Source organism: Emys orbicularis, chromosome 11 (genome assembly GCF_028017835.1).
Source record: "Emys orbicularis isolate rEmyOrb1 chromosome 11, rEmyOrb1.hap1, whole genome shotgun sequence".
Classification (NCBI taxonomy): domain Eukaryota; kingdom Metazoa; phylum Chordata; order Testudines; family Emydidae; genus Emys; species Emys orbicularis.
Window position 1 is genome coordinate 42,065,860 of NC_088693.1, and position 12,385 is coordinate 42,078,244.

Sequence of the window (12,385 nt, forward strand, 5' to 3'; positions counted from 1 at the left end):
AAAGCGCAGTTTGGGCTCCAGAACCAGCAGCTGAGTTTGCAAGCTTGTCCCCATCCCTACAGGGGTTTGTGTGGGTGTGTACAGCATGTCCCCCTCCCAGCCACGGAGGGAGGGTAAAAACAGTACATCCCCCTACTGGTGGGGGAGGGGTGGAGGAGTGAAAGAGATGCAGACCCCAGCCTATTCTCCCTTTTAGTACAGGATTAGGACAATATAAAATAGCATATAGAGTGATTATCTGATTTAAATCTATTGGGTTGAGAGGGAAATGATCCTTTATTTTTTATATTTAATTTTTGATCAAAAGTCAATCCCTTTGAAACAAGTTGAACTGAAATCAAAAACCGATTCAGAAAAGTTTTTATGAGTGAACTAGAACTGACCCCAGACTGAAAACCTCTGACTCATATTGACCCCAAATGGGAATCAAACCCAAAAACCAGTTCAAAGTAACAGGTTCAATCATCAGGTGGTAGGGAGTGTCTTCTCAGGATGCGCCAACCTTACAGAGAGAGAAGCACAGACTGCACTTCCCAAGACGCAACCGGAAATGAGAGGAGAAGGAGGAGGGGGGATAAAAGTATTCTGGGATTGGTAGTTCTCGATTAATTATGCCCAGGTAGAGGACTCCCCATGGAAGAGAACACCTCCCTCCCCTCACCATCTCCTCCTGCTTGCTGGTGAGTGCTAGAGGCCAATAACTCAAGACTTCAGACATGGTGGGTGAGGCAGGAGGAGTGTGGAACACAGGACCTTTGTTTTGACTTGAGAATGTAAGGCTCCACTGTTCTTCCAGGCTGTTCCTGGCTTTGTTTCCCTGGCACTGAAGTTCCTTCCTGCTGCCACTCCAATAGTCACCCTGCACAGGTTCAGTTATTGTGTTATGCTATGGGAGACTACTTGAAGGAGGGACGGAGGGACTCTGAGGGGCCTGAAAGGAGGAAGGAAGTGAAGGGAGTTCTAGCTGAAAGGGGAGAGGTGCTGTATCAGTTCTTTTCTGACTAATAAAAACCCCATTATCACCTCACCTCCCTGGCTGGGCCTAGAACTTCTCCCCTCTGTCCACTACGTCAAGGAGGTTTGTTTGTTTTTTTCATAACAGAATTATTTCATATTGCTTGATTGTAATGTTTGCAGTTCCCTGGTGGTGAATTTTTTGTTTAATAGGCCTGCTGCTTTCCTTTGCTACCTTTTTTTTTTGCATTACTGATTTCAAAAATTACTTCATAACTTCATCTTTCTTTTTTAATCTTACAAGAATGTTGGAATGTTTTGAGTTGCATTAAGTCTTTGAGGTGATTGGCTTAAACACACAGAGCCAACTAAATACAGTACATTGCTCTGGCCATACTGCTGGCCCAATTGCTAATCACTCCCAGCCCCAACTGAGGCTGCTCCTACCTAGTCCATCAGGTATGTCCTTGATAACATGGGATATTGGTATTATGTAACTTGTGATTTATCCTAATCCAACAACGCAGATCATAGTTTGAAAATGTGATTCATTTCTGCATACAAAATATTTTGAATGAAATTCCATTGAGAAAGTTCCTGAAGAATACAATAATAAATATTCCTTTTCTAAGAGTTACAATGCAAGCATAAGAGTGTGTGACAATCTGCAGGAAATGTATCTGAACCAGTTCAAACAGGTTCAAAGTTTTCTAAGTTAGTGTCTGAACCAGAGAGTTAGGAAACATTGCTAAACCCGAACTGAACCAAAATTTAAATGGTTCGACTCTCTGCTTTGAAAGGAAAAGAAATAAGTTTTATTGAAGTGAACTATTCACTGGACAAAAGTCAAAGCTAATCTGGCCTCTGTTAACATTATTTTATTGCAGGACACAGCATAAGGTAGTTTTATGAGTGACAGACATCTGAAAAATTGTATTTTGACAAGTTTTGCAATCTTTAGGCTTAAAGATAAGAAGCTTCTGAAAAAAACCACCATTTGCACATGTGCCATAGAAGCTTGCTAGAGCTTGGCAGCTAAATTCTCCAAATAGTCCATCTGTACTAAGCAAACTCCACCCCTACACAGCTCCTGTTTTTAACTACACTGAACATGCTCTAGCCCAGGGGGCTGAGTAGGCCATTCCCTGCAATTGCTTTTCCCAGCTGCCAGGGGCCAGAACACAAGAGACAGATTGTCCCTCTTGCAATCTCAATGGTCCCCTGCTGTTGCCCAGCACAGGCACCATGGAGAAGGAGAAAGCAACAAGACTCAAATGCAAGAGTCAGAAATAAGAGTATGATGTAAAGAAAACCACAAGAACATATACCCATCCTGATCCTGGAATAGAATGCAGGATTATTGAATCTCAACATTCCTCTGCTAGTCAGGAAAAATCTTTGAAACCCACTCAAAGTGTGTCTCAATCCCACCTAGTGGCTGCTCCACAAAGAGAATCACAGCATACTACTATGATTGCTACCAGTTACTTTTTGTTAGCTCTAGTGGTAGTGGTCTCTGATGTGGAGGTAAAGTTTCCAATCCTTCAGACCACCCATCTGGCTCAACAATTAAATGTCTGTGTTTTCAATTTGCCTTTAAAAAAAAAAAATACTTGCAAATCAAGCCCCTAATGTTAAGTTAGACACCAAACAATGAGGAACAAACAAGTAATGACCACCTGTGGAAAATCTGGCTTATGAGAGTTGCTGCACATCACATAGGAATCCTGTGGCAGTAGCAGAGATAGAATCCAATCCCAGAGTAGCATTCAGCTGCCTTAACCACAAATTCATTCTCTCTCTTCCTGCAGTTCCCTGCTTCATTCACTACACTCTTTCCAACTTATGCAACAAATGAGGTAGGGATCCTACAAACAATAGCCTCATTCACGCCACAACCTTGGTTCATCTCCAGAGCACCAGTCATCCTGTACTTTGAATAAGGCTGAGGGTCTGTGGGGAAAAAAAATGTGATCATACAGTTAAAGACTGTATTATAATCTTCTTAGCATATGCTCAAAATGCTTCAGGATTCATCATCGAATTTGGTCCACTGGTGGTATTATAATGAATATGCACAAGGGGGCTGAATTAAGGTTGCACAACCAATCTTAGTTCTGGCATTTCCTAAACTTCCGAGTGTTTGATAGTGCAACCTTAAAGTTCTCTGAATGTAATTTTTAAAAATGTAATTGAACATTTATATAATAATAGTGCCCAAAGGCCTCTACTAGGATTTTGTCCCCTAATGCTAGCAGCACAAAAACACATAGTAATGCTCCCTGCTCCAAGGAGTTCATAATCTAAGATTACAAGTGGGATATGATGGGTAAAGGGAGAGGGATACAGAAATCAAATATACACAATTTTGATGTACATACTATACAATAAAAAATCTGCAAATATATGTAAGTGCCAATGATTCTCACCTGCCATTCAACTGAGTCATAATTAATAACTGATTTAAGTGTCAGGGCAGAATTGGGACTTGATGAGAAATCTGTGGCCTTATGGGATCAGCTCAAAGAATAGGTTCCACATGTAAGAGGCAGCATGGAAGGAGGTGCGGAGGCATATATCCATATATAAGAAGGTGACAAATGGCTAAACAAGACTAGCATAGTTAACAGAACAGAGAAGCTGTGTTTAATGTGATGAGAGACAAGCGAAAGCACATAGCTAGGGCAGAATTCTGAAGGTTCTGGAAGGTGAGGACAAGAAGCTTGACTTTGATGCAGTGAAACAGGAGGAGGATAATGGACCCAGGAAGATGATCTTAGAAGCTGCATTTTGTATCCTTTGAAATCATATGCCTCTTTCAGCCATGTTATCCTAAGGCATTTGGCTTATGTAGTTCTACCTGTCTGTCTACTGGTATGTCGTATTGCCTCATCCCTGGCCTTCATGTGTATGCTTTGATGTTAGTCCTACATGGGGAGAGATGTATGGAAGCAACATAGGTGGCCTTCAGATACCAAAATAATCTGTTTAAGATACAGCAAATGGAAACGGGAAAAAGGAAGTTGTTTCCTTGATAGGTACTTGTGAGACAGCCCTGCGATCCTTGTATTATTTATACACATGATAGAAGTAAACTAAAGAACCAAGTCCATGTTAGGCAGCCAGAGCAGGTGACCTTGATCAATACCACTTGCATAATGATTTCCCAAAAATTAGACTGGCTCTTGGTTAGATATTGATTGGGCTTGTAAGAAAAAGATTTCCACACTTGTCTTCCTGTTTCTCTGACCATAGCCACATATTTAAATAGGTGTACAGTAAAGTATTGTAACTAAGAAAATAAGAGTTTAAAAGTAGTATTTACCCATCTGTCAATTACTGTACCCATATAGAATGCCTCCCTACAGAATTCAACATAATTTAGCATGAGACTCAAGCCCTATCCACAATGGCAGTTCAGAATAACATGGCTTGTCTGATCGGTATGGAAAGGCATAATAGTGTAAGCATTTAAAAACCATTTCTCTAGATTTTTTCACTTTTGAATCTAGAATTTTTTTTTTTATAGCTTATACAGAATCCACACTGGCCAAGCAAACTGTTTTAAACTTGTTTCTCTGACAGGTTTTCATTACCAATATAGGTGACACTTTAAACACAGACTGAAGGGCAACAGTGCATCTCACCTACAAGAAATGCTGAAATGATTAATGATTTACAACATACAGAACTTATAGCAATGATTGTTGATCTAGTGTGTGTCTTCTTGGGCCTTTTAACTACAGGGCAAATTTCACTGTATCAAATGAACAAGCTCCATACACCTGTCCTGCAAGCAAAAGGCTAAAAATCTTGATGAATTGTTTATAAAGTAAGTTATTTTGACATAACTAGGGTTCCTAGGCACTACGGTAATACAAATAATAAATAATATAATGACATTCTATGTGAATGCAAAGCATAATCATCAAGCCCAAAGCATCTCACTTAAAACTTCTTAAAAAGAAAAGAATGCAAATGGAAGTGGAGTGGACGTTAGCTAGAGTACTTGCTATACTGTATTTGAAGTTTTAACATTTTAGATTTTTAATTATTTTGTTTTTTGCAGATTACATCAAAATCCATTCATCTCTCTTGTTCTCTTCTTTTCCACCACTAAGGGTGGATGAGTGGTAGCCCATAACTGAGAATGATGATACACTGAAAATGTAAAAGCAAACACTATTTTTAAATGCAGAAACTGAACATTTCTTTGAGCTATTAGGCTACCTAAACAGTAGTGAAACATACTATATGCACTGATGACTGCTCGTAGCCCACTTGGTCTGTACTGCTGTTATTAATTCATGACTTTGTTTATATACACAGAAAAATTACCCTAGATTCTTTTAATAAAAAATGTTTAATGCAGACCTCTTGGATTTGAAGGGGCATTAAACTGTATCCTTAAATGTTTATTGTACTACAATTAAAATAAATACTGGACAGGTAAGCCAGAGCAGGCAAGGAAGAATGGTCACTTAAAAATAAAAAAAGGCATGTTTGATTTATTTAATTCTTGATTTTTCTTTTCGTACAATGTCTTTTTCAGATAAGAATACAAATGTAATAAAAGATCTGTTTAGGTGATTGACAATAAAATAAGCAGTGGTGCAGACTATAAGAATAAAAAACTGAACACAGGAAAGTATGTTTATTTAAAATATTTACTTTAAGTGTAGGTATTAATTTTCCAACCTTAACATGGGGAAATGTTAGCTTGAATGGGGTAAAGGGGCAAAAGAGGAAGAGGAGAAGGGTTCACTTTTTTTTGTTTACTGGATTAAAATTATCTAAAGTTAAAAGCAGTATCTTCTTCTAGAGCCAAAAAGAAACAATGCAACTCAAAATAGGTAACAGAGTTCTAAATGCTAGCTCAGTTGCTACACTTTTATACTTTCTGGGTGAGACTTTAAAAAGCATTCCAATTTAGCCTAATCTTAGTTCCCACTGAAGTTAATGGGAATTATACCATTATTTCTAGGGGAGGAGAGCTGGGATGATTTTGAGCATTTTTGAAAGTCACACCTTTCACTTAAGTATAGAAGTTGGTAGATGGAAAGTCTCCCAAATTAAACTACTTAATAAATAATGAAAAATAAAACAAATTAAAATTTTTAGTTTAAAAAAAAAAAAAAAAGAAGTCACAGCTGCACTGACCTGGAGGGGCTGGAACAGCTTCTCTCAGATTCCTAGAACACAAGCCGAAAGCTGAAACAAAATGAAATATATTTACTGCTTCACATTTACAGGAAAATCCACCCTCCACAAAGAAGTGAGTAAATGCCTCATTTTAATAGACCTATTGTATACCACCACCATAGGATCTGAAACAAAAGTGAAAAGGAAGGGTTCAGGTGTTTAAAACACAAATGAGATTTTCCCTACTATAAGTCAACCTTCTGAGACAACGTATTTGAAAGTCTGGACCAAAGGGTTTTCATTTGATGTTCAAACTTACTAGGCAGAGAAATTATTACTGGCTTCCAAGAATTGTTCTACCACCCAGCTATACTCTTTCCAAGCCAGCTCCTGTGCATTCCTTAGCACAGGATGTGCTCCAGTGTACTGCCACGAGGCTTTCGTATAGGGTGGAGGGATGCTTAAATGACAATTTCTGTGGTGTGTCAGAGTCCCTGCACAAGTGGATCTTCTGAGCAATGTTCTGTCCCTGCAAAGGAGAGTGGGGTCTTGGTCACTGAAGCCTGTAGGACTGCAAATGAGCAGGGTGGGCTCCATTTTGAAGCACCACTTGTCATAAAAAAGACAGTGCTAAAGGGAGTGAGGCCCTCAGAATGTAGTTCAGGAGAATTTGCAGTACACACTGTCTCATTTGAGATGGGAGTGGAACCAGGAGGAGCCTAAGCTCCTAACACTGACTAACCAGACAGGAGCTGTGCAGAGGGTGGAGGACTCACTACCTAAAGGCAAGGAGAGCCAGAGCCTCCTATTTTGCTGCTGCCACTATTTGCCTTGCTGTAAGAGGCCATTCTGTTTGCCCCGGGAAGAAGACTTAAAGTTGGGCTTGCTCCAGTGGATCTTGAGGAAGAGCAAGAGGGGATGTAACAAGTGCAGCATCATGAAGAGATCTAAGCACAAACAGCCACAGCATTTTCTACCCATCTGAATGGCTAACTGCTCCGTGAGGTTCCAAGAAGAAAGCAGCGGAGAGACCATGCAGAAGGAGTGCAACTGGACAGAAAGAAAAAAAAAGTTTGAAGCTGGTGATTGGTCACATTTGCCTACCAAATCGAAAAAGCAGAAGGAAACCCATTTGTCCAGATTGTCAAATGACCTGATGCAGAAAGATCCAGTAAACAGCCCAACAGAATCAGCAGACCTAATTATGGAATGGGGTGTGTGCAGAGGAACAAGGAGAGTATGACTTTGGTGAGACAGAGACAGAGCTGGAATAAAGGCGAAATTTCTGAGTGAAAGGCAAATGGAAGGGTAAACACTGCAGGCAATATGCAAGGGATAATTTTTTATTTGTTGGGGTTTTTTGATAGGATTATGAAAAAGTCAAATTACTAATACTGATACAAATATAGGGAAGGATCAAATAAGCAAGCAAATGTGAGTTTGGGTGACAGGATATAAAAATAAGTTTAAATACATTCATATTCTCTTCTAAAGTGCATTTTATGTCCTTAAAAACATTACCGTTCTAAACATTTCTGTTTCTACTGTTACTGAAGCTGCTACAACATCTTATGATAGACTACATAATTAGCTGAATCTGGAAACAAAGGTTACTTACAGTTTGGCAAAAATAAAATTTTAGTTTCTCAGACATTTCCAGTATAATATTATTTTCTAAGTTAATTATGATATCTTCTGAATTCACCTGTCTGGGTTCTTAAATCTCAAAATTTCTCACGGAAATTCAATTAATCAAAAATGAAAACTCTTATCTTCTGTCACTACAATAATGCTAGGTCATTTTTACTGTTTCAACTTTATTAATAAAGCCAGAAAACTGGTTCACTTCTACATTGTTTCACACTATCATATAGCTATTAATTTGATACAAATAATCATTTTTGAGTTTTTGTCATGAAGAACTGTTTCACTGGTAAGATTTCTGTTATACAAAACAGTAGACTTTAGAAGTGTCTTTACCAAAATAATAGAATTGACCACTTTGAGCACTCTTTTGTGAAACTTGTCTGCATTTACCTACAGACAGAGGTGTTCTATACTTCTTGGACTCAGTCAAAGCCAAAACTTCCTAACTGTAAGAACAATGGGACAATGGAACAGACTGCATAGGGAGGTCATGGAAGCTCCTTCACTGGAGGTTTTCAAAAGGAGGCTGGATAGCCATCTGTCTTGGGTGGTTTAGACATACCAAATCTTGCATCTTGGCAGGGGTTAAACTAGATGACCCTTCCAGTCCCTTCTACCCTATGGTTCTTTGATTCTACATCTAAAATTTATGTTGACCAAGCTACATTGCAGCAAGATGTGATTAAGCACTGGCATAAACACCACTATTCTTCCATCCACCTAGCTACTGTCTGTTGATGGGGTGGATTTACTACAGCAATGGAAAAACCCCTTCTGTCGCTGTAGCAAGTGTCTATGGGCTGGTCTGCAATGGAAAGCTACATCAGCTTAGCTATGTCTCTCAGGGGTGTGAAAAATCCACATCCCTGAGAGTTGCATGTAAGCAGTGCTAGGTCGATGGAAGAATTCTTCGATCAACTTAGTTACCACCCTTAGTTACCCTCCCACAGTGATGCGAGAATCCCTCCAGATGCTGCAATAAGTGCTACAGCAATGCAGCTGTGCCACTGTAGAATTTTAAATGTAGACTTAGCCTACACTACAGTGGCATAGCTGCAGCTGTGCCCTAAGTCACTGAGTATGAATCTTGCCCCTACTCAAGTCAATGGCAAAACTCTCATTGACATTGATAGGGCCAGGATTTCATAGGTATCATAGGTACTTCTTGTAACACCAGTAAAGCTATTTCAGATAGAAGTGTGATTGGTAGGTTATCAGTGTCCCATTAACACCAGGAGAATCTACATTTGGTGTTATAAAAAGTTGTTTTTATTTATTATATGTACTGCAGTAACATCCTACAACTCCAAGAAGGAGCAGGGACCCTTTGTGCTAGGTGGACATGTGTGTAGGAAAGCAGTTCCTGCTCATAACAGCATACAGTCTAATTTAAGACAAGATGTAACAAGTGAGAGTAACAAGCAACAAGGTATGGTTGAAGAGAGGACAGGGCTAACAGTAATAAGATCATGCAGTTAAATAAGCTAGTGAATGCATGCCACTTGATGACTTCAGTAAGTATTACTATATAATACTGAACCATACTATGCTTGTTACTGTGAAAGTCTTCATTGGGTTCTTTTTAAGTGAGAAATTGATAAACATTTTTTAAAACTGGAGGCACGCCAGGTTGAGATCAGATAAAATTTCAGAAAAGCAACGTGTGTCAGCTAAGAGTTAAAGATTGGCACATAGCTTTTATTTTTGGTCTTAAATATCTACAGACAAGAAGCTTAAACAAAGAAAAAAATACCAAAGAAACTAGAATGGATAAAAATGGAAGAAGACCATGACATAATAGGCACATCGGAAACACGGCTGACTGTCAAAAGTTAAGGGAATACAGTATTATCTGGGTATATCCTATACAAAACTAAACAGATTAGGTTATACAGGTGTGGGAGCAGCAGTGAACCCAAAAGATTTAATGCAATCAAATAAGACAAAATTTCTGAGTAGAAAGGATATATGGCAGAATCTGTATGGCTACAAAAATTCCTAGCAAGAAGAATACAGATATACCAACAAAATTAGGCTTACTAACCTCCAAATCAGGATAAAGATATTGAATGTGCAATGAAGATCAAAATATTAATGTACAACTTTAACTACCCAAATATAAAATGATAATAAACAAGTAAGTTGCCCACCCAACCCTCCAAAAAATGCATTTTTATTATTATTCATTTAAATTTCTGTCAATAACCTTTAATGTAACAAGGAACCCCAGTAAAGTTTAGTGTATTTTTTTTTTTTTTTTTTTTAACGTCACACATTGCAATGAGGCCCTTTGAATCTGTAATATGCTATATAAATGCTAAGTGTTATTTTCACAATGGTGTTTTAGTAGATGTTATAATTACCAGATCAGAGCAGTGTTCTACCTAATCCAACATCCTCACTCTAGCCCCAGTTCTGCAAACATTTGTTTTAAACCAATGGGGCTATTACTAGTAGTAAAGTTAAACATATGCATAAGTGTTTGCCGTATTGGGGCCTCTGATAATAGCCACTACCAATACTTCAGAGAAAGGTTCAAGAAATCCTGCATTTGACAGTTATGGAATAACCTGCCCATAGGAGATTTTTTTCCTCACCCCATTTGCTAGTGGCTGTCTTATACTCTAAGGCAGTAGTTTTCACCATTTTTTTTCATTTGCAGACCCCTAAAAACTTTCAAATGGAGGTGCAGATCCCTTTGGAAATTTTAGACATGGTCTGCGCCCCCCCAGGGGACCACGGGCTTGAAAACCACTGCTCTAAAGCATGATAATTTATATCTAATGTAAGTGAGGATATTCTCAGTAGTCACATAAGAGGCTATTTTTGTTGGTTTTAGTTCTACTAAACTCTTGCACTCAAAGACAGCTTGGGGCAATAGAGGGAATGAAATCCAAATTCACTGACTTGGATATAAGGGAGATTTTAACAAAGATTTTGCTAAAGGGGGTGGAGGGTGGAAGGGAGAAAACAAAACGCCCAGATTTCATTTATTTGGAGAAGCGGACAGCCTAGAATTTACTAGTTAAAGGGGGGGACCCCAAAACCCATTAATTGTGGGGTCAAAGAAAGAGATCAAAATGTATTTATTTTTGGAAAGAACAAACAATTTAGTTGGGGGACGGATGGAGGGGGGAGAAGAAAAGGCAACCAGAATACATGTGAGATAGGAGTATCCCAACTGATTTTATTTGCAAGACCAGAATTATTTTATAAGTGGGGGGAAATCAAGAGGTTGCAATGTAAATTAAATAGGTGGCGGGAGGTGGCAGCACATGAAGTCCCTACCTCCAATTAGCAAACTTAATCCTGAGGCAAGAGAGGATCGCATCAGGGAAGATTTTCAAGCCCTAGAATATAACCATCATGCTTTGAATGTCTGGACACCAGTGCTGCCTCACATAAAACGTCTTCTTGGTGGGCCACAAGTAGGTCAGAGGTTTTAGCTATTGAAAGGACCCTAGAGAAAAAACACACAATTGGCAACAGAGTGTCCAGCTCCCACTCACCACAGTCACAATGGTGATGGGCCCAAGCAGACCACCACAACCCAGGCCAGGCCGGAAACAGATACAGGCCACGCAGCCCCCTCTAGGCAGGACAGCTCTGCCCTCCCCTCTTGGCAGCTGCTGAGGGGCACCTGGGGTCTTCCGTCTCCCTCCGCCCTCCCAAGGGCAGACACAGGCGAAGAGAGGCTGGCTCGGCCCCCTCAGCAGCAGGGGGAGGGGCAGGCCTCGCTGCACCCCTCAGCCCCCCCGCCCCCAGGGACGGGGTGGGAACCTGCTGTACCTGTCAGGGCAGCCCGCTTCCGGGAAAGGAGCCTCGCCCTGCTCTGGAGCCTCTCCCTGGGGCAGGCGCGGGGACTAGCCTACCTCGGGGGCGGGTAACGGTCTACTCCGCGCTGGCTCCGGCCCGAACCCCGCGGCTCTACGGGCAGCGGGGGCCACAGGCCAGGGTGGGGGCGGGGGTCTCTGTGGAGAGCGGCGACGCCATGTTAATGCCTCCCGGGCACCCCCACCTAGCCCAGGCCGCGCCGCCCCCTTCACCCGCCCGCTACGGCGCCACCGCGCACCAACCCCACTACAACGCCACGGAGGCGCTGCCGGGCTCTCCTCGCCCCGCTCTGTTTACAAACTCACCCCGGGCAGACGGGTCGAACCGCACATTAAAGGCCAGGTCCCCAACAGGCTTCCGTCCCTTCTCGCGATAACTCACTGACATTCCCCCCAAGGCCGAGGCAAAGGGGTCACGTGATCCACGGGGGTGCTGCTGGCGGAGGCACAGAGCAGGGCGCTGATTGGCTTGGAAGATGGGGCCCTGGCGTGTCTGTGTGGCCGGAAGTGATAAGTAACAAGTTACCGGCAATGGAAGGGGGAGGATGCTGGTAGGTGGTGTAAGCTAAGCAGAGCCCGCGAAGTCAAGCGGGTGGAAAGGGGACCTTCAGCGCCGTCACTAGTTTAGTTAACGATTGTCGGTACTGAAAATAATGGGGGGGAATGGTTGAAGAAAGTGCACTTTAGATGAAATTTAAAACTGACATCCTGACTCTTTTGTGGTAATTTAATTTACATCGTCTTTGGGGCAGGGACCATCATTTTGTTCTGTGTGCAACGCCTAGCAGCACAATGGGGTCCAGGTCCAT

At 41.1% G+C, this 12,385-nt stretch overlaps 1 protein-coding gene across 4 annotated transcripts in view; it reads right to left on the minus strand.

The window, feature by feature from the left end:
- Positions 1 to 11,983, minus strand: part of ATF2 (activating transcription factor 2) — an 84,797-nt gene extending 72,814 nt beyond the window's left edge. For all 4 annotated transcript variants that reach the window (XM_065413078.1, XM_065413079.1, XM_065413077.1 and 1 more), the window contains exons 1-3: positions 11,883 to 11,983; positions 11,032 to 11,203; positions 6,115 to 6,165 (exon numbers count right to left, since the gene is read on the minus strand). The gene's annotated coding sequence lies outside the window, so the exon portion shown is untranslated. The remainder of the gene's footprint in view (positions 1 to 6,114; positions 6,166 to 11,031; positions 11,204 to 11,882) is intronic.
- Between the last annotated feature and the right edge of the window lie 402 nt (positions 11,984 to 12,385).